Here is a 25,354-nt window from a genome sequence, read left to right on the forward strand (position 1 = left end):
TATCAGCAGCCACATACTGCTATAATTTGGGACTTTACTCTACTCACTGTGTATTCTCTTAAACAGATCCACTGTACACAAGGTTGTTTGCCAGGATTTATTCCCTGGTGTTATCTGCCTGTACCATTTCCAGTTATTCTAGGAATGTAAATTCTCCTTCTTCCTCACATTGGTCAGGTTTAACACAGGACTCAGTTTTAATCTGAGTTTACGTGGGAGCAATCCCACTGAATGAACCCAAGGCACAGCCAGGAGAGGGGGAAACCTGCTGTGGGAAAGAGGATAGGATCCAGCCCTCAGGAACAAAACCTTATTTGGCATTAAAAACATTCAAATCCACTTTTTGAAACAAAACATCTCAACACTAGTCCAAAAGCCTCATTGTAGAGAGACACAGAATTTTAATGCTTCTTGTGCACAAAGTAATCACCTCTTAACCCAGTCTAATATTTCATACTGAAGCAACATTGACTAGACAACTGGAAGAGATAATCACGTGATCAGTTACCACCCAAAGTTCTTGCTTTTCTTTGATTCTATGTACAGAGACAAAACCTATTCAAACCTGGAGCCAAACTTACACTGGCTGGGACTCTCCCTCAGCAGAGGTTTCAAATCCAGCTGCAGCCCAGTTTAAGATACTGCTGCCACCACATTTTGGGGACAGAAGAGCAAGTCTGAAGGGATAAGTTCTACCAAGCTGTTGGAGCACAATTACACTGTAGGTCGCATTGTTGTGGGGGTCTTTTGTTTGTTGGGTTTTTTTTAAATTTGATTTGGGAATACTCAGCCTTTAAAACGCACAGGGACTGGCAACCATTACTAAAAACAACATCACTAAACACAACTCACTAACACTGGCAAAATTTCCCTGACCACACACATAGGCAAAGAGGGCCAGTCAGAGAAAAAGTTTCATAGTTTATTGTTTTATTACTCCCTCAATCTATGAAACACAATTTGCTTTACAGGGCATCACTAAAAATGCACCCAGCAAGGATTTCCATTTGCTTGAATAATGTAATTATCAATGCTAGCACTTCTTTTCATTGTTTTGATGGACTGAGTTCTGCTGCCATCTCATTTGAGCATCCTCCAGCCTACAAAGGAATAAGCATTTCTCACCAGCTGTCCTTCTCCAAATTAGGTGCAAAATTTATGGAGACATGACCTAAAGTTTCAGACCTTTTTAAAATACAGAAATTATACTAAGAAATTTAGAAAATCTAAACCCATAAGGATATAAAAAGCAAATCAGCAAAAGGAATGTTTCATGTGAGGTTGTTTCTATTCAGGCCTCTTATGTGTTGTGAATCAGTGCAGACATATTTTGCAATCTCATTTTTGACACAGAGCATATTCTATGGAAATAAGGCAAAGAAGGATAATCTAAATTTTCTCAGGCAGTTTTCTATCCATTGCTGAAACAGTTGTTTGAAAAAGTGGCCTGGGAATGAGCTCACTAGGATACCTGGTGCCAAATTCTTGACTGGTACAACACAGATGCTCTTCCAGCACATTCCTGCTGGCATCGGTGAACACCAGCGAGCCTTCATGGAGCAGTAATATTTTTCCATCAGTTTGGATTCTTCCCTCCTTGGACCACTCTTGACCTGCTCTCCAGTTAAAGTCATGTGAGGAGCAACTTTGATACCAGCATTTGCAAACCAAATATTCCCCTCCTTTCCTCCTGTGCATTTGTAATTATGTATTAAGAATCAATGACAAGCACACCACTGAGCAAGGGACAGGACTCCTGTTCATTAAGAGACAGGAGGAACAGGAGTCTTGTTTGCTCTGTATGACAGGCCTCTCTCCTCACTGCACAGACATCCTTCCCCCATCATCTGTCACATCAGGGCCATACAGATTTCCCTCCGTCACAAGGCTATGCCTGAGATTGTTCATATCCAGTGCCCTCACAGCATGGTTTGATTTTTTTTTACTTTCTTGTATAGAGATTAGTCCAATCTAGAATGGGTTTCTCAGACCAATGAACCTTCAAGGGAAAGCACAGCTTTCACAGTATACAAGAGAAATGGGAGGGCGAAACAAATCTTCCACGATTATACACAAAGAGTTTAAGCTGCCTTTCAGCTCATCATTTTTCAGACACAGATAACAGCACAAAATCCATGCAGTATCCCTGCAGGGGAACAGGATGTGAGGTCTCTGAGCTAACCAGCCACATAAAAAATACAAGGGATCAGCTGGGAAATGAGAACTACTGGATTTAGTCTCAAATAAAAGGTGTGTGGGAAGAATTAGGCCCAAAGTCTGCAGCAGAGCTATGTGTAAACTCAGCTTCATGTCTGAGCATGGTCTTGCTCCCCAGTTTGTTTTACTGTCAGCCTTTCACACAGTGGGCTCTTAAACAGTTCAATCAGAGATTTAACCTGGCACAAAATTATACTTGGAGGACTTATTGAATGGAGGATATTATCAATATCACATTGGTCACAGATGAAAAGCTACATATATGGATAAGTGCTGTGTAATCCATCCATTGTTTTATAGACCTGGAACTCACCAGAGAAGAGCACAACATCTGCATCTCACCCCCAAGTGTGGCATTTTACATTCAGATGTCCAAGCTGGCTGAATGTGTAAAACCACAGCCAGGCAGCCATCTCCCAAGGGACCACACCTCTGAGCACACTCCTCTGCCTTGCTGAGTCCAACATGGGTGTGGAGCATCTTGCACTCATGAAACAGGTGAGAGCAGCACTTGTCTGCAGTGGCACTTCTGCACACCCCTGAGACGCAGGACAGAAAGATTCCACCTTTAGGGAAACCAAGTCCTTTCAGCTTACAGGAACAACAGACACACTAGCCCCGTGGATCCAGCCATGGTTTGCAGAAGTGATGGAGCTATGCACAGGCTGCTCCCTTTTTAATGATAAATGGATGCAGAACTGAGCCCTGAAGTATTTACATACACAAGGGCTCAGGGCACAGAGGGTGTCCAGTGTTTGCCCTGGGACCACACTCAATCCAAAGGCTCCAGCAGGCAACTTGCTGACATTGGCGCTATTATTTCCTGGGTCTAGAGTTTGCTGTCTTGCTTTGAGACATGCAAAACTGTTTCTACCTCCTCCCTGCATTTCTCCAATGGAAACCAAAGATTAGCAAATAAGTAAACAATTAAATAAATAATTTGACATTGAGTTCTAAGCAGTGTCTTATGCTTTTGCACAAGAAAGAGACAGGTTGTATCTCCTGCTGCTTTAGCTGGTATATAGGTTATTATGTTGCTGGTTGGTCCTGTGTAAATAAAGGTCTCTTTCACATGCAGAAGGCTAAATAGTTAAGGTGATTCTATCCAAAGTCCCTGTCTCAACTATCACAGAAATATGCCACACAATCTTTCATACGCAAGGACTTATCTGAAAATGAAAAATGTCTCCTAACACGTACAAAAATAACATGCCAGAGCATCCTGTCTCCTGCTCTTTCCTAACAATTGGATTGAGTTTGGTATTACAAGTACCAGTCCATCTCCAGCCAAGAGCTAGGGAAGCTCTGACAGGGACTCCTGCAATCCTCAAACGACCCCACCACGCAGCTGCCTCCTCAGCTCCTAAAAGTCTCTTGGAATCCACAGACAGTAACACAGAAAAATGCAATAAAATGAAAGTTAAGCCACCACAAAACACTGAAACTGATTTTCTGAAGACAGATATTCTGTTTCAGCTGGAATATTTCATTTTCACAGAAGTTATTCAGACATGTGAGGGTGGTTGTACTTGAGTTTGGCTTAGTCGAGTGGGGTTGTTTTAAACTTTCTGACAGCAATTTGAAAATTTTCATAGAAAAATTAAATTTATATTTTATCATTATTGATAATTTAATGGAACAATATGTTCATTATTTCAAACCATCTCTAATTTTCCCATATGAACAGTTTCTTCAGGATGTACACTCTCTTGGTTTTCCCACTATTATAATTCTATGGCCCAAAACTACCTTGGTGTGAAGCACAGATCACACTCAAAATAAGCAGATCCATTTAGAAATACTATCCCAGTGTCAGTGTTTGCCACTTTCTAGTTGTTCCTCCTGCACATTGCCAGCTAGTTCACTGTTCACAAAGGGCATGGACTCACTTCATGTTACTGCTGCTGGGGTCATTTTTATTACTCAGTGTATGATTTCAGTCTCATTCCTGCTGACTACAGACTTGATTTCTGGAGACATTTCAGGCTGCAGAAAAAGAAAGGAAATTATCTTTAAATGACCTTCAGTCCTACCCTTTTTAATTTTCCTGGAATTCAGATGTGTGTGTTCTGTTCACACATAGGAATGAAATTCCTAAATGCAAATATATTGGTAATATGTACAATATGATCTGGCTTTCAAGGGGATTCTTCTGTGAGAAATAATATGCAGCACATAACTGATGAGTTTGGGGTTTTTTTCCCATCATTTTTTAGAAAAAAAAAACCAACTTTGAAAACCATTTAAGCCTTTAAATGGGCATACTGCTATATCTAACTAATTTGCTTTAAAATGCAAATGTGAAATAACTGATGTATGAAGGTCTGTTTTTTTCTAGCAATTTATCATCTCTTAATATTTATAACAGTCTAACAAATGAAGTTTATTTTTAATTAATTTGTGTCTAATTATCAGAAGGAAAAGCTTACAATGTAACTATAATATCTGCAGCCTACATGCAATTTCTGAAGCTCTGCTGAAGATAATGTCAAGGGGCTTGCTATTATTTTTTAAAGCAGCAATAGTTAGACATCATTCAATTCAAAGGTAAGTTTTACATATTTATCTTTAGCTTACAGGCATGCCTCAGATAGGATTAGGAAGGCATTCTATGAAATATAAATGGGGAAAATTTAACTGAACCCAAAAATATGAGTCTGAGATAATGTTTTTGTTAATGAATTCTGGATGGGTTCTTTTTGCATTTATTGCAAAGCCAAGAAAGAAAGATTTCACAGTACAAAAGTTAATATGCTCAAAGATTTCCCAATATGCATGTTCAGTTCTCTCATCAGAATAACTTGTGGCTATTCAAAAAATACAGGGATAAAGAGGATAGAAGGAATGGATTAACAAAGAAAAGAAGACCAAAGCTGGTTACCTCTGTCCCAGATATATTGCCACATAATTATTACTTTATTGATTTCCCAGTAAAATTCACTTAACTAGTTTTCTGGGTTTTATAGCTAAATAAATTGCTTAATCCATTTCAGAGGAAAAACCTTATGCTGGTGAGTTTATGTTGAAGATGTCATAACCCCTTGGGTGTCGCTCACTAACCGCTCGTTCACGACTTCTGTCCCTGGAGACCACAGCACAGACATCAAAGGCACAGCTGGATAAACTGTATAGATTGGATCCCGAGCAAGCATTATCATAAACACCATGAAGCCACAAAGAATGTGGAAGGAATGATCATTTAGGTCCAGAGAGTTATTAAAATTCTTTCAGTCCGTCTGTTTATGGAGGTATGAGACATTAACCATGGACCGCGCGCGGCCTGAAGTTCAGGGAGGGGGGATTTCGAAACAGCCATTCCACAACAAGGAGAGGCCAGGCCCAGCTCTGGCTTAGTTCTCACGAAATCTTGCAGTCCTAAGAGGGATTTCATGGCATGTGCAATCACACCATAATCACAGTGAGTGAATAAATCTGGCCTTTCAAAGATCTGGCAGATGATGAACTGACCTTTGATTATTCACCCTGCCACTTTTCCCACTGATGGACTGCTTATTGCTCATAGATTTCTTTAGAGTCCTTAGGGAATTTTCCAAACCTGGGCCAAAAGAGAAAGAAACATTTTTTGTGATTATTCTCACAACATAAAAGATACACATTTCCTGGTTTCCACTCTAAGTGCAGTTTTCTTGGAGCAAGAGCAGAGGAAGCTGTATTAATGAGAATGTTCTTAAGGACACTTCTAAGAGTTAATAGCATGTGCAATAAAACATTTCAGTGAGTATCTCTGTTTATCAGGGCTGACAGTAAGTTTTTAGGAAAATCACTTACATTAGCACAAAATTTTCTTCTACTGAAAAATGATAATGATAGATTAAAAATCTGCTTCTTTCTATCACTGTTAATGTTACCCTTGCAGCATGCAACAAGTTAAATGTTAATTTGTCAAAGCTGTTTAATAAAAGGGTAATAATCCTTTCAGCTCCATATATAAATAGAATTATTAACCTTGACTTGACTAAAACCTGTTTTTCTTATTCCTAAGTGATCCCTCTATTTTATTCATCCTAATTGTGTAGGCAATACAAGCTGAATTAAGTCTTTTCCAGTGTACAGAGACTGTAAAATACTAGTTTTCTTGGATACTAATGTATATTAATGACCAGCCCCTTCTCCCTGCACTCACACTGTGCTCCATGCAAAATGAGATACTGTTAATAAATTGATTTTCAGCCTCTTCTCTGTGGGCCTTTGGGAACTAGCCTGTGGGCTATTTCTAAGAAGTCTTGTGAAAAGTGCCTAAAGAAAGCGAGGTCAACCTGGTGCTAAACTAAGCCATATACAGGAACATACTAAACCTTCCTTGGAAGAAAATTAGATACTAGTTAAAACCAGTCAGAAAAAATATTTTCTTAAAAATATTTCTCAAAAAAAGACAGCATAGAAGAATACAGGTACCAGACACCATAACTGCTTTAAGTGTCTGGTGTCTGCAAATGAAACCTCTACTGTCAAAACAAAGTTGCTTTATCACATAGAAAACCAGAAGAAAGCTGGATGTTACTGCTCAGGAAGGCACTCTAAAAAAAAAAAAACAAATGTTATCTCCAGTTCTCTGCTCAGTAGAAAAAGACCCACAGGAATGCCACAAGTGCCCGTCTGTCTGCTCCCCTCCAAGTAGGAAGGCTGATCACAAGCTGCTAGCTGACTGACTATGGAAAACACTTTATTTCTAAGTTCCAAAAGGTCCACAAATATGCTTTGGAACATGCCCTGACAAAATATACAAATGTTCCAAACAGATTAAACATTAATTAATCTTAAGATGGGGACACCCACCTCTCTTAGATAAAGACACCACCCTATTTTGTTGGTCTTAGTCACTAACTTCCAATGTGACTTATCTCACCCAAGTAGGAAGGAACTGTGAGGAAAGGGTGTATCACTGGATTGCTCAACAGGATTACCACCTCTCCCATTTCCCCTTCAGTCAATGCCTGCTCTTTTCCCTTCAAATACTTGGAAGGAAGAATGTCTTGTTTTCAGACCATTGCAGCTTCCAAGGATCATTCCTGGAACTTGAAGAAGTGTGGTCTCAGTCCATAAGAGACCTTGTAAGGCAACTCAGTTCCTCACTTCTCACTAGTCCCTTCCTCTTTATTTTAACAAGGTGGTAAAACAGAAAGAATTCTGTAATTTTTTTTTATTTATTTATGGCTCCTGCAATTAAAAAGTAGAATTTTCTAGAAAAACAATAATCTTTTCTAACAGTTAAAAGGGATTGTGAATTTGAGCCAAATTTTGGATTTTTCTCAAACAGCATTTTCTGGTGACACGGTCAATTGCCAAAATAAATTCTCTGTGATCTGGCTCCTGCTTTCCAAGTCAGAGCTGGTAGCCATCAGTCAAATATATCTGTTGGTTAGAAAACTATTTGCTGAATGAGCTGGACAAGCATTGGAATATTCTTCTTAACATATGGTGGTGGAAAAGTGGTAAGACTTTTTCCTAACACAGACATCAATGTAGAACATTTGCAAAAGAGCCTGATTCTTACAAGTTTCCTATTTGATTTAGGCACCAAAAATCCGGTCTCATTTTTGACTAAGGCTTCTAAATGGTTGAGGGCTTTTAAACTCCCTTTTCACTACTGATGCTATAATTGCCTATTTTTCCTCAACACCGTTAGTGTGGCTGTACACTGCCATGCTTGTATTGCTTTGGGGAATTAGGGTCAGCCATTCCAGAAACTGCAGCCAAGAGCTACACTTCCTAAATCCATATGTGACCCCCCAAATAAATGCTTTGCTTTCCAAAAGCCAGAAGTACCTGAACAGCTACCATTCATCTCCAAGGCAGCTGCTGGATGCTCAGTATTTTGGTGTATCATTCCAACTGCTACAAAGCTGTAAACGAAATCTGCAAAACTTGGCCTTTAGGTGGTTATCTACAGCACTTATCTCAACTGGTAAGTGCATTAAATCCATTTGCTCTCTTCCTCTGAGACTGAGTTGAAGCAGGAGAAAGCGAGTTTAAGATAATTGAAATACATAAATGATAAAAAAAGCCATTTGTGATAAAGAACCCTGTGTGTAAAAGATGCTGATGCTGTAGGGAGCAGCAGTGGGCTTGGTCTGCCTGGGGACATCTATTTGTATTTGTGAGGGTCAGGATGCCAGAGGCTCCTACACTGAGAAAAGAAGGAAGCTAATATCACACAAGCATGCCTGCCACATGCCAATACAAGCAGAATCTTCCCTGCTTTTACTCTGCATCTACTTCCCACTCCCAATGCATATTTCCCATCCTCTTTTCGCCAGCCTGCAGCCACAGCAGCTTTGTTTTCTCCAGTGACAGTCTCCATTCAGCTCAAGCCATCTTTGCTGAACAATAGATCCCAAGGCACTGGAGGCAGAGCAGAGAGGCTGGAGCAGCCAGGAAAGCAGCTGCTGAATTTGTGGGCAGATGAAGCTCAGGACTCACTGCAATGGTAATAGAGGAGGGAAAGCACGTATATACTGACCCATTTCTATATATTGCCTAGGGGCTATTGCTGAAAACAGCTAGATAGCACAGTGGTGGAAACTGCAGTTAACCAAGTCTATTTTTGTGCTTGTTTATGCTCTGTGATTTGTTTTGAAAGATCAAATACATAAACTTAAAACTATCTACGCACTCTACACAATTATGTGTTTGTTAAACAACCTTCCTACCACCACAGTTTCATCTTGCCTTCAATCCCCCGCAGAAAAACAACCAAGAAGAAGCAAAACTACCTGGATTTCAGCAGGGCTCTCAAAGAGTCGGTGATTCAACCAAAAAGCTCCCAGAGGCAAGACTTTAGGGAATTAAGCTCTTTGCAACATGCTATTTTCTTGCTGTTCTGCAGCATTTATCTGTCAGAAAGACCAGGAGCTCAGCCAGGTGATTTAGAGAAAATAAATCTCTAAGCTCCAAGACAAAGCAGAGACACCTGAACCCAAGAAAAGCAGCCTTAGCTGGAGTACAGGGATGCTTCTCCATTTCAGCTCTATTAACATGCTGGGAGTTCCAAGCCATGGCAGCTGGGCTTCTCTGGGGATTCCAGCAGGCCCCTCTAAAGCTCAGCTGATGTAGAAACAAAAATCAGTCATTTATCCTTATATCAATCCTGGCACTACAAGGTCCTTCTCCAAAACCAAGGTTTTCCAACCTAATGTAGTAACAGAACCACATTTGTCCCATTCCTTCTCTATTGGGGATTCCTATTTTATTACAAGGTGCTGTTTTGACCACCTGACATTATGTATTGGACTGACAGCCTCTCAGATTTCCTTTTGCTTCAAACAGTCCCATTACTTCCAGTGAGAATTTCTATAAGCCTTAAATGAAAGAGGCACTTTTCTGAGACTATGAAACTACTTAATGGGTGCTACTTCTAGCGATCAACAGCATCATTAACTTCTCTCTTTCTCAAAGCAACTTTCTGACAGATACTTCTGTTCTTGTAAAGACCTCAATTTCCACTTCTACTGGAAGTAACTGGAATGAAATTGTGACACTGTATGAAATTTCCAGTTTGCAGCTTATGTAGTACATTTCAATCAAGCTTTGTATTAAGTTTTGGCTTTCAGGTGCCATATATATCCCTGCAGGTGTATGTCAACCCATTTTCCTTTAGTCTGTACCATGTGTTCAAATGATCTTTATATTATTGATGATGCTTCTTTAAATCAGTGGAGTACTCAAAATAATCCATCTTCTTATTTTTCTGGCAAGCCAGGTGTTATTCCAGATCTTCATACTTTTAGTGTTTGCCTCCAGGTATAGCATCTATCAGAGTTTTTTATAACTCAAACCAAGGGGTTTTTTAAGGGAAAATATAATAACTAAAACTACTAGCTGGTGCCTGAAGAACATCAATAACATTTAGTCTACAAGAATGTTTCCATGCAAGACAGATTTTGGAGACCCTAGTTCTTTCTAAATCTAAAAGGCTAAACAGTGTTGTCCAGTTGTGGCAAGTGCTTACCACATCCAGTTCTCCATGAATTAATGTTTTCCACTTGTACTCAATTTGTGCTTTTTTGTTAATAACATTTATCGCTTTCCCAAAGCAATAATTTTGTATAATAGAATTTTGAAGTATCTCTGACCAAGATTACTCACTGTAAAACATTTTTATCAAGCTCACTGTTTTTAATCAGCACTAAAATCTATTGAGGTTGTGACCTGTTATATTCTTTCTATTATTCTTTTGCATATTTTTATAATGACCTCATGGGATTACAGTAATTTATTATTTATGAAACTCCCAGCTACTTCCCTCTATCAACTGCAGATTCTGCCATCTCAAGCAGCAGAAAGCTTACTTGAGGCAGCCTCTCCCAGTTTTTGTGCTTAAAACCCTTTTTTTTCTTTTGGCTCATAGTGAAGAAAATTAACTTATCCTTAAGGCTTTGTGTAGGCTTGCTGCTTCACACCAAAGAAAGCTCCTTAATTTATACCTCCTGAGGTAAGTTACAGACATTCAAATGCTAAGGACTATTGACTGCCTCTAATACCAGCTGTCTAATTCTGTTTTACAGTTAAGATTTCTTCTTTGTTCAACTGTTATTTACCTCTGTAGAAGAGCAGAGAGTCTGCTACCTATGCTGAAACTAGGAACTCTCCTGGCTTCATTTGATAATGCAAATCCAGTACACAAACCTTTCTCCCTGCCCCAAATCCATCTTCTGAGTGAGAAAAGCAGTTTTCTGTGTGTAGGCAATAACCAAATAACAATCACATGGAAAACTCTCAATACTTATATTTAAAACTCCAGTTTATAAATTAAAGAAATTATATTACAAATGCAATCAAAGTTTCTATTGGAAATACATTTTTTCTTCATGAAACTGGCACTGCTTTAAAACCAAGTGCCCTTACATTTCAAGCACAGGCAACAAAATGTTCTGCATTATTAGCACCTACACATGAGCTCATGGTTTTTGTTGTATTTCAATGTGGCCTGGAATTAGTCCTAATGGACTAATTGGTCCTAATGACCTAGGTGAGGGACAATCCCCAGTATCATGGTCACTGTGCACACATAACTCCCTAGCAGGACAGGTGCATGGACTTGCTGGGTGTCAGCTGGAGCCATTTGGGTACGGTGGTGACTTGAGAGCCACACTTGAAAGACTGTAAACAACCATAACAGTACTTTGGGACCAGACACAAATGTTCTCCAGCTGAATCCAACAACAACCCTGTCATCCCTGACCTGAATAAGGTGCATTTGGATCCAGAATGACCTCTTTCTATGCTCATCAAGACATGTCTCCTACTAAGACTTTCCACATCTGTCCTTGATACTCTCTGCCAAAGCTGAGGCCACTGTTTAAAATGCACAACCAAGCCAGCCCACTGCATTCTTATAATCCCCAACTCCTCAGTATCCTATAGATTGTTGGAACCATAAATTTTTCCAGTCTTCAGACCATCTCTGGATGATAATCCCTCCTTTGCCTTGCATTTACACGTACAGCAAAACACACAGCTCTGTTCTGGGGTGTGAAGCCATGTGCTGCACCATTACAAATTGTAGTAATCAAGAACATCACAGGAATAACAAAAAGACTGAGTTGTGGGGTGATCCCCCCAGTGCTCATCTCTGTGAGATGCCCCATTTCCAAGCTGCCTGCTCCTCATGCCAGCTCAAGCAAGAGGCACCAGCTCTGTACAGGTGGATTTGCAGCCCTTGGCAAGCTTGAGCAGCCCTTTGAGCACCGCAGAGCCCTCCGTGGCTTTGCACAATCGTGGGCAGGTGACAGGCAAACGCCACCCCGGAGCTGACACCTGTGCAGAGGACGTTTGCAAAGTGCCTGACACCTCGGGAGGCTGTAACTTGTTCTTCTTTCAACTCCTCACTCAACCTGACAGGAGCTCACTTTGCGTTTTCCATTTTTGCAGGGCCAATAAAATCCCCGCTCGCTGAGAGATTTCGGGCTCTGCTCCTGCTCATCCTCAACTCCTCTCTTTGTGACATAGTTCCACACCGGGACAATTACTGGCACTGTGTGGGACACATTAAATTCCTCGTCAACCAGTGTGTGGCAATATCACTCCTGCCACTGCTACAGCCACCTCTGCTTCCCCTCTGTAACAGAAACAGCTCTGGGGCCTCCAGTTCATTTCATTCCCACCTTTTAATTAGTTCAGACTTTTTACAGGGGTGATTTTTCTATTGTTTTAGGGACATATTTCTAGCCAGTTCATTTTACATGCTGTTAGAAACAGAACATACCTGAGAAGAATGTCAGAAATGTGACATATTTGCAGACCTTTTTTTGCCAGTACTTCTGCCTCCCCTCCCAGTATTTTCATTGGATATTAATGATCCAGAGCATGAACTCATCTTTGTGGATGGTGTTACACAGTAGACATGCAGGGTACATTTTAACATCCAATGAGACCTGTTTTATCAGTTGAGGCCAATGGGACTTGAATTGTAGTGTGTCAGGGAAATACAGCTTCTCCTGAATTAAAGGAATTGATCAACCCTCTTCCAAGCAGGGAAGGGAGGACAGCTGCCATTGTTAAATGATGAAATCTGAGTTTTCTGAAGCTTGTATTTACTGTTGCACCTTGTCTGGTTTACCTCTGCCCTGCATCTCAGTCATCATAATTTTGCAGTAATAAACCAGTCAGCAGTGGCAGGCCTCATGCTGTGGCTGCAGGGTATTTGTTTTAAATAGCAGTAGCGTGCTTCCTTGTATTTTCACTTTCTTAATTTTTTTTTCTCTTTTCTTTCCTGAGAATAACCAGATTTAGCTGTCACTGCCAGTTCCCACCAGCAGCTCAGGTGCTCTCATCAGCTCTGCCTGTCTGCCCAGAAACCCACAAATTGCCACGGGCAGCCTGCAGCAGCCACCTCAGACCACGCTTTTCTCTACAGTTGATGTGCACTGCCATTAGGATTTGTTTTCTTCTGAATCCATTTCAGCAAAGAGAAATATCTTTCCCTATCATAATGAGGCATGCTGATGCATCAGCATTTCTGGATTAATATGAGAGAAAAGAAGGAAAATAAACCCAGTGACATTTAAAACAGTGGTAGGAAAAGCAAATATCAGTCTCATAATTTGCTTAACAGTTATTTGCTTGATGGAATGGATCTATTGCTTTCCCTAGGAGAAGGAAAGCATAATTTGAAAATTTCTTTTTTTTTTTTTTTAATCTTAATTTCCTCACATTCATTTCTTAATGCTCATAATTTAAAGTCATTGTCTTAAAATGGTGTCTTAAAAGGGTGTCCATCTACTTTTTCTATAAAAACAGTCATCTTCTATAAATACAGTGGGCAGTGAGAGAAAAGGTTACAGCATTTCAGGGTGAGGAAGCACTCATGGACTGAAAAACAAACAAACAAAAACCAAAAAAAGAACATTAAAGCTTAGCAAAAAAAAAAAAAGCTCTAATTTTTATAAATTGCTTCTCACATATGTATGTACAGAAAAATAAGTTTATGGCCTCATCCCTACCTATTATGACTTGCTTTAACCCCATACACATCTAAAGAACCATGAATTCTCTTCAGTAGACAAAGATCTGTCCTAAATATGATATTTACATTGAATTTCATCTTGTGAGACAAAAATGTGCAATGATTGTTCAGAAAGAAGGCAACAAAAGTGTGTAAGAGATTTTGGAGCAGTGAACATGTTGCTGTGTACTGGGTTTTAAATTCCTACAGGCTCAAATTGTTATGCTAACTTCCTTCCAATCTTTATTAAATAATTTCAGGGTTTGAGGACATGAGATTTCCTCATGCTGCTTGAATCTTTCTAAAAAGAAGCGACTTCAAGAGCAATACATCTGAGGAGAGGGGGATGTTCATCAGCTCTTTCACCTTGTGAAGATATAAGACAGAGAGGATCAACCCAATCAGTTTCAGTCTCACCAGGGTTGTGTGGATTTTTCAAATTCTCTCTCTGTTTTCCCCAAAAATATTTCTTTTCCCCTCACCATCTGTGCAGTTCCGACAGAAAGATTTTCTTAGCTTTTTCTGTGGCAGCTATTCCTCCCAAAACATTAATTTTACACTTGCATTGAGGGTGTTTCTCCCACTGCTCAGTCTCTTGGTTCACGTAGATTCTGCTCAAAGTCAAACATTTTCTCTATTTAAAATCAGCTGAGCACCTGTTGTCTGAGACTTTCCCTCCATTTCAAGGCAGACCATTTAATGTAAATTTGTTTAGAAGTGATGAGATTAAGTCCTGAAATTACATGCCAGAATTTGCTTGCTTGCTTATTTTGCTGAACCATACCACTTGCAACCTTTTTTTTTTCTGCCACCTTTTTTAATTTAAGAGTCTGAAAGACAAACTTTCTCCCGAGGAAGCTCTATAAACACCACTTTGCTGACCCAGATCCACAAGAGCCACCAGAGATAGCTGCATTCTGGGAAAGAAAAAAAGGTCTGGTCTGTTTTGAAGCACTCACCCCACACCCAGCCTCCTGCAGCTCTCCAGCTCAGTCTGCCTGCGGGCGAGGAGCCCAGCCCTGCCTCGCCAGGCTCCAGGCATGGAGTGCAAAGTGCAGAGATGCAACCTCGCCAGAGCACGGGGGGTTTTAAAGCCCAGCTCTCCTGATTTCAGGGTATTTAAAGCTAAACCCATAGGTATCCACAAGAACAGGCACATGGGTGTTTTTCAGAGAGAGCACCCATCTGCCAAATTGCATCTAAATGGCACAATTCTAATTTTGTTTGCTCAATATTTTGCTATCATTACACAGACTTAAAAAAATATAAAATACTGTAGTGGAAAATATTTTCACTCTAAAACAGATATATTTACAGAAATTAGGAAAACATGAAAAGGGCACTGTAGAACCACTGAAGTCAATAAGAGTATTTCTGCTGACGTCAATGAGGCTTTGGATTAGATTCTAATTTTTTGGGTGGATTTTTTGTTGACAAATCTTCATTCATCTATAACAGGAACAGACTGTGACACAAACAAGAATCTGGGCAGAGAAAATGTATTTGTATAAAAGCATTAGGACAAATGTTCAGACTGGATAAATTGGATCAGCTGGGTGAAATGTGACACTTACATGGACAGAGACATATGGCTTTTCCTATAAGAAGAGCTGAAAAAAGGCCCAGATTAAAAGATGTGCTTTTTAGCATTTCCTGTGACATCTACAGTACATAATGTTACAGCATAGAGAAAAAAAAAAAGGATGCTGTCAGCACCAGCATGGAGTCATTCCTAGTTTTCACTGACATTCATGGTTTAACAGAACTTTTTCTTTTGTTCTTTGCCTGCCAGTCCAAAGCTCTGGTATGTGCAGAGTCAAAGCAGAGTAATCAACAGGTTAACCTGCAGCATGGTGGCTTTCAAAAAGACAATTGTATGCCCCTGTCTAGAAGGTTACAGCAATCTTATTCTCCAGGACTAACATTTCATTGCTGGCTCAGCTGTCTGATTTTCAGTGGAATGACACCTCCAGTCACCTGCAGACACTCAGATGTAAACAAAATGATAAGGGACAGCAAGAGTCCAACTTTTTGACAGCTCTGGAATAGTATGTCATGTCATGTAACTTATCTTGATGCAATATATAGGAGCGTGTATAATCCTGTTATCTCTCTGTGAAAAGTAGGTGCCCAGAAACACAACTTTTGGAGATCTCAGGGCTGCAAATGGAAAACAACTACTTTGAAGTGCATGGAGTAACTCAAGTACTAAATCTTTAGTTACTAGCAGCAAGCAGGTTTCTTTCTTATCAGTCACAACTCCCACTTCTATTACTAGACTTTGGTTAAGGCAAGACATTTCTGAGACCCAAAAATATGTGTAAAATAAGAGCTACATACAGCAAGATTTCTGCTTTTCTTTTCTGCAAATAATTTAATGGGCAGCAGTGTAATGAAAAGGTAAGCCTCTTTTTAACAAAAACTGTCCCATCCACACATGTTTGAGGGTTTCAGTTATGAGCTTGGAGCTGCAGGTTGTTTCCCTTCCTTCTCCCCACAGGACAGAGACAAGGTCAGTATTTGAACCCTTGCACATTCATCCCCGCTCATGAGACATCAGAAGAGTCTTCTGGAAATTAAGAAGACAGGATTAGAGCACATCAGTCAGACTCTTTCTGAACAAGTCTTGTTGCCACTGGAAATTTGCTGAAAATGGAAGTCTATAGCTCATAGAATTGCTATGAACGTCAGAAAGTAATGAGACTAACCTTAATCCAGACCATTCTCACTAATTCCCTGGCATCTGTCTTCCACTTAAATGTCTTTAGTTTCAGCTCAGCTGTCTGCTTGAGGACACTTAAGGAATGAAGCAGACTTTTTCTTTTTTAAATAGAGAGGCATTAGAAAGGGAAGCTCTCGCTCCTAATGTACATAGCAAAATTTTATATCTGAGCAGAAGATGGGATGACTTCTAAAATCAAAATCTAAAAGACAAGCCACTTCTTTGGCTACCAAAATCCAACATGAAATTTGTAGATAGGGCTTCTCAGGTGATGACTAGACTTCCATCAGACTCTTCCCACTTGAAAATCAAGACAATGAACTGTATAAGAGTTCATCTTCTCCAGGGAATTTGCTCCAGAACTTGCTAGAGTTAGTGCCAGTGATCCTATAGATTTAGCCTTTATCCCCAATACTTCAAACTGAAATGAGTGACTAAAGATGGAACAAATCAAAACTCGTTGCACCATGTTATTTGCAGAATTATCTGTTGTTCTCCTGTAATAATCAACTGTGTTTCCACTGGCTGCAAGTTCACAGGCACTGCTTTTCATTTCCCACTCAGTTCCAGTATTGACAGTAACAACAGAGTCAGCTGAGTCTAAACACTGGTTGCTGAAATTAAGGCATGCGGCTTGCAGGATATTGGTACTATAGGTGCTGATCAGTGGGAAGATAAAAGTGACCCAGCCACACAGGCTTTGGTGTGTCAGCACCTGTGCAAATTGAAACCTGTGCAATTAGCACAGCTTTCCACATCACAGCTGCTCACACCTGGGCAGTGCCTCTTCCCATTCTGGTTTCAAGTAGGAGTTCAAGGCCAGGTTGGATGGGGCCCTGGGCAACCTGGTCTAGTGGGTGGCATCCCTGCCTGTGACAGGGGGGTTGAAATGTGATTACTTTTAAGGTCTTTTCCAACCCAAACCATTCTGTGATTCTGTGCCAGTCCCAGTTAGGCTGGAAAGTGCACAGTGCCAGGAGCATTTTCACTGACTAGCCGTGGGCACAACACTGTACCCCAGATAGGAGAAAAGGAAGATCTCCTCTAGCATCCCCATGCCTTGATGTAAGAAGAGGCAGATACACTTATCCTGATCACCTGGCACATTGCAAACCTTTTCATGTCTTTAGTCATCAATCTCCAGATTCACCTGGAAGGGAGGAGCTCATCTGTTCCAATTTAGACACCTAAAAGGCACTTGATTCTGTAAGAGATGAGAGTCTGTTCCTGTAGTGATTCATTCCATCATGAAATAAGTTCAGGGCTTTGACTTTTTGCACATTTATTCTTCATCCCTTTATCCCCTCAGATCTGTGTTTGCCCAGAGCACAGAACAAAGCTCCTGCTGGGCACAGGTGCTCACAATCCCTCAGGGGGAATCAGGAAAGGGCTGGTGCTTGTTCAGGTCCTATCCCAGTGTGGGTCAAGATGTACCTGGAACCTGGGAATTCCTTCTGCATTAGTCACAAAAGGCAAATCCCAAAAGAGAAGGAATAAGACATCCTCTGGTGATTTCTTCATCTTGGCAGGCAGATTAGACAAGTAAGTGTGGGTCAGTTTGAATCCACAAAACTTGGATAGGAAAGGATAGGAATATCCAACACTATATCCCCTTTGCAGCGATTCCCCAGAAAAATAGCAAAGGGAGAGCACAGTTGGTATTTTTGTTCTTTTCCCTCTGGGAATTTCCTTATCATGAATCAGAAGCAGTCAATCCAATTGTGTTTTTTTCGTATAATTAACATTTCACAATATGTCCCAGCATGAATTCTTCTTGTTCAGTGTTAACTATAACACACTTCACATTAGTTGCAATATAGGCAGCAGTGCCACCTGTTTCTTTGCTGATCATTTTTCCAGATACAAGAATAAATTGATCCATTCAGAGCATTTCAGTGGCACACTGACAGCACTAACATTGTGTGCTTTATGGATAATATATCTGTAAAGAAAAGCTTGGTGTGCTTGAATTGTATTCTCTTTGTCTAGCACTTGGGCATGTGAGTCAGGCATATATGCCTTTTGTGGTTCAAATAGAAAAATCCTCATTAAGTTACACATGTAATGGCCTCACAAAGTATGTGAGTAATAGACATGAAACCTGTTCAGATATGCTAGCTCAATGATTTTTTTTTCCCTACAGTATGCATTGCCCTGTCTCATAATGATTTATTCAAAATATCCATTAATTCAGAGAAAATAATCTCAGGTGGAATGAGAAGTAAAAAGCTTTAGGTCCCACTGGTGCTAATAAAGCAAAAGCACAAGAAAGCAAAGCTTGCATTACCTATATGGCCAACCACCATCACAGAATGAAAGTTAAAGGAACTAGAGCTTCACCCAAATTCCTAAGTCCCTGTTCACTACCAACCAATTGGATGTTTTCTTACCTTCACAGCTAAGGGAGGACTGGAAATCAGCAGAATCTCAGATGCTCACTGGACAAATCAACTCATGCTCAGGTAAATTCCCTTTCGCTTAAATCTCTGCGAAGAGCAAACCATGCTACCAAAGACAGAGGAGGATTCCAGCAAAGCTTTGACTCTTACCTTGTGTGAATGAAAGCAGCGGGTGGGATGTAGGAGGGAGCCTAACCTGCACTCTGTTCATCTTTCTCACTGTGAAAGGTGTGACACTTACTCAGCAAGCACAAGAGTAACACGGAGACTAAAACCGGAATTCCCATTCAGCAGTCTCAAAATTGTAGCACAGTCAGGGTCCAATTTTATGAACATCATCTCACCAGCAAATGCAGCAAGAAAACCTGAATCTGCAAGTAGTCAGGGCAGCAGGCTGGGATGCTTTGTATTCCTAAGCGGTATCCAAACATAAAGAGAGTAGCATAGATAAGCACAAACAGACAGAGCAACAGTGAGCTCTATTTTTTTCTGAGAGTAAATCCAAGCACTGAGCAAGGCAAAGTGGTATTTTGTGTTTGGGCTACATGTTTTAATGCATGGGTACTGAACCACAAAACTACCTGATTGAATGGGAAATTAAATCAATACAAGCTTTTGCATTTAAACTTAGAAGTTTACTATTTACCTGCAAATTCATTATTTGCTTAGATATTGCAAGACACAGTGTGAGCAGCAGTAGCAACCTTTCAAAATGATAGCACCAAAGAATTCAAAGGCTGAAAAGTAGTGAAAGAAATAAACAGAAACTCCCATCCTGGATGGACTGAAATGTTTGACTCCTTGTTTCAATATATAAAACAGATTATGCTAAAAGAAGGAATGAAGAACAATTACCCTTTCCTATGCTGGCACCAGAATACATAAATACAACACAGTTTTATGGGTGCTTACTCCCTCTCCCCACTGACTTGTGTTATGGAACCACTGCTCTTATGCAAATAAAAAAAAAAATTAAAAAATTAAGATAAAACTTCTAAGCTCTCTAAGGTGGGTTAAACATTTTGTACTATTTTACAGAGAGTTTTGTTTGGATTTTATTAGGGCATTTCTAGCTTTTGATCAATATTTTTACCATATATTGACTCTCTCTCAATTAAGCAAAACCATAATTCTCAAAAATTATCACCACAATTTGTAAAGGAAACAAAGTCTCATAGTGCACAATTCATACTAAAATTAGAGTAACAACACATATTCCAAACTCTCTTCTGTAACTTAGTGTTGGCACAGCTTATTTAAAAGCATTTCTGTATTCAGTGTCATCTTCAACAATTAAATGTACCTATATATACTCCATAATGCCTAAGTATATTTTGCCCTTCTTTTCCAAAAGTCAATCTGTTTGCTACGTACAGCTCACAGCAGGCATTCTCCAGACACACCCATCAGAAATTTGCCATATGTGATTAACTACACCAACTACACCTTCACAGCTATGACAAGGTTCTCCTAAAATCTATGCATTTTTGAAAAACCTGTTTTATATCTAAAGTGTGTGACTCATTTTCTACCCAAATCAACTACCCACAAAACACAGCCTTTTCATGTGGGGAAGCAATCCTCCTCCTTGCTTGAAGGAGTAGATTTCAGAGTTACAAACCATGCTTTCCACTTGAAAATTCAGTCTGCAGGAGCTGAATGACTTTTCAAATGTGAAACAAAACTCATTTAGAAAATGGGCAGATTTCCAGATGAACTGTCAGGAGGTGACAAGAATGTGTGTGACAGAAGCACAGCCACCACTCTGCAGAGGAGGAAAACTCTCTGAACTCCTTCAAGGAGCTACTATATTCATCAGATCTCACCAGTGAAGTGTAAAACAGACCAATTGTTACCAATTTGCTTACAATCCTTGTTCCTAATAGAACCACTTTTAGCTGAAAATCATTTTGCAATTATTTTGTCATCAGAAAATGTTGCATGCAACCCCCTCATTTTGCTAAAGAGAAGGGATTGAGTCACACCAAATGTGATGATGGCAGAATTTGTTTCTTTTCTTAAACGAGAAGATTTCTACCTCCCAGGTGATTCCTCTTTCCAAACAAAGGATCTGACATGCATTCAGTGGCAATATATTACTATTAATGTTATGAAAATAACTGTGCATCAGAGCCTGGTAAGTTTAGCTGAAAATAGTCAATAAATTATTTAGTTCACAAAATGTCATTATGTGTAGGGTTTACTTAATTGAATAGAATAATTTATGGTAAAACCTAGAAAAAAGATCAATGCAGATGGCTTGTGAGAATGATTGAGTTTCAGTGAAGGCAATTTGATTTTTATCCCTCATTATAATAATGTTAAAGGGAAAGCATCAACTTTGGTAAAAATCAATATTTGATGAGTGCCTAAGCCATGAATTTTAACTAGAGGTAGAACTGAGGTAGGAATAGGTGTAAATAATTAATAACTTCCACACCCTCAACAAATAACTGCTTTGTTTAGGAACAAATTCCTATTATCCAGAGATCCTTCTGGTCTCATAAAAGATAATTTAGTAATGAATGTTTGGTTTTTAAAATTCTTTTTTCAAATTGACAAGCAATCCTTAAAACATTCTTGAAATGTATTTAATCAAGGATTTTTACAGACAACAGAAGGCTAAAAAATGCAAACATCTAACTTTTTTGAGTGAAGTAACACATTCCTCATTTTTCCCTTTCTCTTTACACTAGAAGAATATTTTCCACTTTGCCATCAACAGCTATGCTGGCTAGAGAGAGAATGAATTTAAAAAGGTACACACTTCATGAAAAAATAAAATAGTAAATCAAATTTTTACACAACTTTGTACACAAACTTGCAGTTGTTACTGTCATGCTATAAAAGCAACTTGTAAAATCTACTTGAAGAACAATCTTACTGCAAAACACTGGCCATAATTTTTTTTTTTATTTGTGGGGTTTTTTTTTAAGAACACATGATTGAATTGATGTTAATGTAGTGTATGTCCTTATTTTGCTGTGTAAAATATTTACTCCTCAACAAGACACTAAAGAACATCTCAGGCTTTTCTAATGAACACTTTTTATCACTGGAGCATCCAAGAAAATACAGCCTGGAGTCACATCTCAGTCCCCTTCTCCCCAGCATGTTGGGAAACTCCCTCTCCCACTGACACTGCAGAACACTTCTGCACCTGCATGGATTCACCTGCACAGTCATCCTTTTACTCTGTGAATTACATGGCTCATCATTGTGAGCAAGTACACAAGTACCTTCAAAAAATGAGAAAAATGTCTAATTAAGCCCTATTAGCCATGCAAGGTTCTTCTATTTCTTTTTGAAGGAGACAGAGGCACAGGGTGGAAACTGAACACCCAACAGTTGCCGGAAGGGGAGAGAGATTCTCATGTGGCACCACAAGCAACACACACCTCTACACTCATGAAACAGTGACAAAAAATAATTCAGACTGGCAGCTGGTGAAAAGAAGACCTCTAAGAAGTAAGCACCAGGTTCAAACAGACTTGAATTCCCACTGTGATTGGTTTACTGAATTATGCACAAGTTGCCTTTTTGCTTTTCTTTTTTTTTTATAGCAGCCAACTCTGCTTGACAGATCATACATGTGTGTGTAATTTCATGGGTCACACACCATTGATATTCATTAGACTCATGACATTCCATTCCATTGGCTCCAGAGCTAGAGGCTGTCATGAAGAAAACTGACATCCTTCAAGAGCATTCCAGCAAAGTAACAATTTGCTTGACCTAAGGATTCAACAAGTCACTGATTTCTTTTTTTTTTTTTTCCATTACATCTTTGGTTCAGGTTGAAAACCTTGACTGCAGTTTCCAAAATGTCGTATTAACATAAATTTGTGGAACAGATTATGAAATGCAAAGATACCGGGAGATAATAAAAGATGGAAATTCTACACTTAGAAACGAGGTTGGGAGACATATTGCTGTCTTTGCAGCAGAATTTATGTAAGACTCTGCTATTTAATGTACTTTGGAAACATTTACAGTCAGCCTGTTAAAGTTTCCTCTTATCACAGAGAAACATCCCATACGTGGGCTTGAAAGGCAGCATTCCTCACAGCAGGGATTATAGGTTAGAATAATAAAGCAACTTCCTGCAAGGCTTGTGAATCTTCTGTTCCCCACTCTGCGCCTTATGGATATCATCTGCTTTCAACATTTACTTTTAACATACAACTCCTTTTAACGTTCATTTCTCAGCTCAGATTTCCTTGCCATTTGTAGAATGATCCAATGTGGGATTAATGCAGGTACCACAACATTTAGAAGTATGACTCATTTAGGCACAGGCCTTGCTATGCAGGCAGATGACACAGGTAATATCTGGGATAAATCCTATATTGCGTCTCCAGTTAATTTTCTTTGTTTATTCCTAGTATCCTCCTGGCTGTGAGCAGTGTCACTCCATTTAAAGCAGCCTTTTCTTGTGCTGAACTGTTTCTCACCCTGCAAGCAGAGCTCTGCAGGCCACTGGTTGAGGAAAGGTGCAAACCCCTGGCAAGGTAATTCTATCAGCCAAAGCATGCACTCATTTACATGAGCTTATGCTCCAAGCCACTCCACAAAAATCAATTCACACCTCTGTTACTTACCATAGAGTCACATCAAGAAGTGAGAAAATAAAGTGATGGAAAACTGAAGCTAAAATTCATCCCTGGATTTATACTTCTGTTGATATTCAGGCCAGATCCAAAGTCTATTTCTTTTTAATGGCATTGAATAGAATAAAGGGGTAGGCAATAGATGCATTACCATTTGTCAGATTTAGCTCAAGAATTCAGTAAGGAGACCAGAACATTATTTTTTATCTTGTCTAAAGATGATTGACCAGAACATTATTTTTTATCTTGTCTAAAGATGATTGCACCTAACCAGCACAGAATAATCCTGAGGTGTGGAGGGAAGGAGTTTATTTTAGAACTACAAACATTCTAGCATTTATGCTTATTTTGGAAAGGCAGAGTTCAGCGAATTCAGAGGGTCCTCTGCCTCTCCTCTCAACTGCCCGAGGTACATCCTATCTGGAGCCCTGCAGTGTGGAGCTCTCCTTCCACAGGTCCAAGCCTGTGGGGGAGCAGAGCTGTGCCTCTACTCACACACAACTCCAACTTTGTTTTCTTGAAAAAAAATAATGAGAAAATATCAGCTGGGCAGAACAGCCTGCAGAAACCTACCTAGGAAATTTCATTGCTCCTTCATGATTTTTAGTCCCTCTGTAAATTTTTTGTCATTAAAGACAGTAACTATTTTAATGCCACCCTAAAAAAGTATAAAATATGTCTCTCTTGACCAGTTTTCCTCCAGAAGAATCCCAAGGCAGCAGAATATTGATATCACAGATTTTTAATGCTTTGCCTCTGAGTGGCACAAGCAGAGCCACATAATTTTATGCATTTGAACATAAAATTTAGTCATTCCTCTGTCCTAGGAATATTCAGGCTGCCTGAAATATCCAGCATTGGGCAGAAAAGTAAGCAAGCTCAGAAAGCAACGTGCTTTCTCATCAAGACTTGAAATACCTCTTCCAGAGTTTAACATGTTGTGATACAGCACAGCAAAATTTAGATATATGCTCTAAAATAATTACCTGAAATAAACCTTAACTTATACCAGGGCCATTTTCAGACCTGGGATGCTTGAGAGCTGTGTAACCCATTGATCACAGGTCCTGAGCCAAGCACAAGTCAGACAGGGCAGAGCATCTGACTGCTGAATGTGCTGCCCCAGACTGGCTTGCAAAACCCAAAATACAAAACGGATGAGGTGTGGGAAAAATATTTATTCTCAAGATTTTGTACTGGCAAAATACAAGTCTGAAAGCTGTGAACAGGTTGAGCCTGAATTTATTGTTAGAGAAATTAGTAGAGCTAAAATTTCATCTGTAATGAACCCCCTTATGGCATTAAACACATCTAAGTCCTCTCGTATCTGCATACCTGCTCTCACTCTGAAATGTCACACATTTCATCCATGCCAATCACAAAAATACTATCAGGTTTCTCAGCTAATGAAAAAGAGATTATAAATTGTCACTTCTTCCAAAAAATGAGAAAAAAACCTAAATCTATTTATAATTTTACTTTGAGAATAAGGCTAGAAAACAAAATTTGTTTTCAGTTTATATTTTCTTTTAAAATTGAGATGAGACATGGCCCACTTTGCCACACTTAGCACAAAAGATAGATTCTCCTGCAAGAGAGTCAAATAATTGTGTGTTTCTCTGTTTTGTTGCACAACTAAAGTTCTGATCATGATCTGTACAGTATTTTAACAGGAGGTCATGGACTTATAAACTGTGTTTAAGTTTTATAAGCAGGTCTTCACCTCAGTCTTCCTCTCCTGGAAGCTGTACTTCACCATATCCCATTGCAACCTTCCAGGAGACTGAAGAGTCAAAGAGGTTCCTAATTCATACTGAAGTCAGAATTCCCTTTTGTGATCAGAAAAATTAGATCTCAGGGCAGATATTCAAAAACACTTACTCCAGACAAGAAAAAATCTTATGGAAATAATCCTCCATTAAGCTTTTTTTTTTTTTTTAAT

The 25,354-nt window shown here is 39.5% G+C and overlaps 1 protein-coding gene and 1 long non-coding RNA gene across 2 annotated transcripts in view; both read right to left on the reverse strand.

Moving 5' to 3' along the window:
* ASPG (asparaginase) overlaps positions 1 to 25,354 on the reverse strand; it is a 324,997-nt gene that overhangs the window by 42,556 nt on the left and 257,087 nt on the right. The window lies entirely within an intron of this gene.
* Positions 4,576 to 9,163, reverse strand: LOC137475214 (uncharacterized). Its single transcript, XR_010999743.1, has 2 exons — positions 8,952 to 9,163; positions 4,576 to 5,773 (listed from the first exon to the last, which is right to left on the reverse strand). It is a non-coding gene; the product is annotated as an uncharacterized lncRNA (long non-coding RNA).

Source organism: Anomalospiza imberbis, chromosome 6, assembly GCF_031753505.1.
Source record: "Anomalospiza imberbis isolate Cuckoo-Finch-1a 21T00152 chromosome 6, ASM3175350v1, whole genome shotgun sequence".
NCBI lineage: Eukaryota > Metazoa > Chordata > Aves > Passeriformes > Viduidae > Anomalospiza > Anomalospiza imberbis.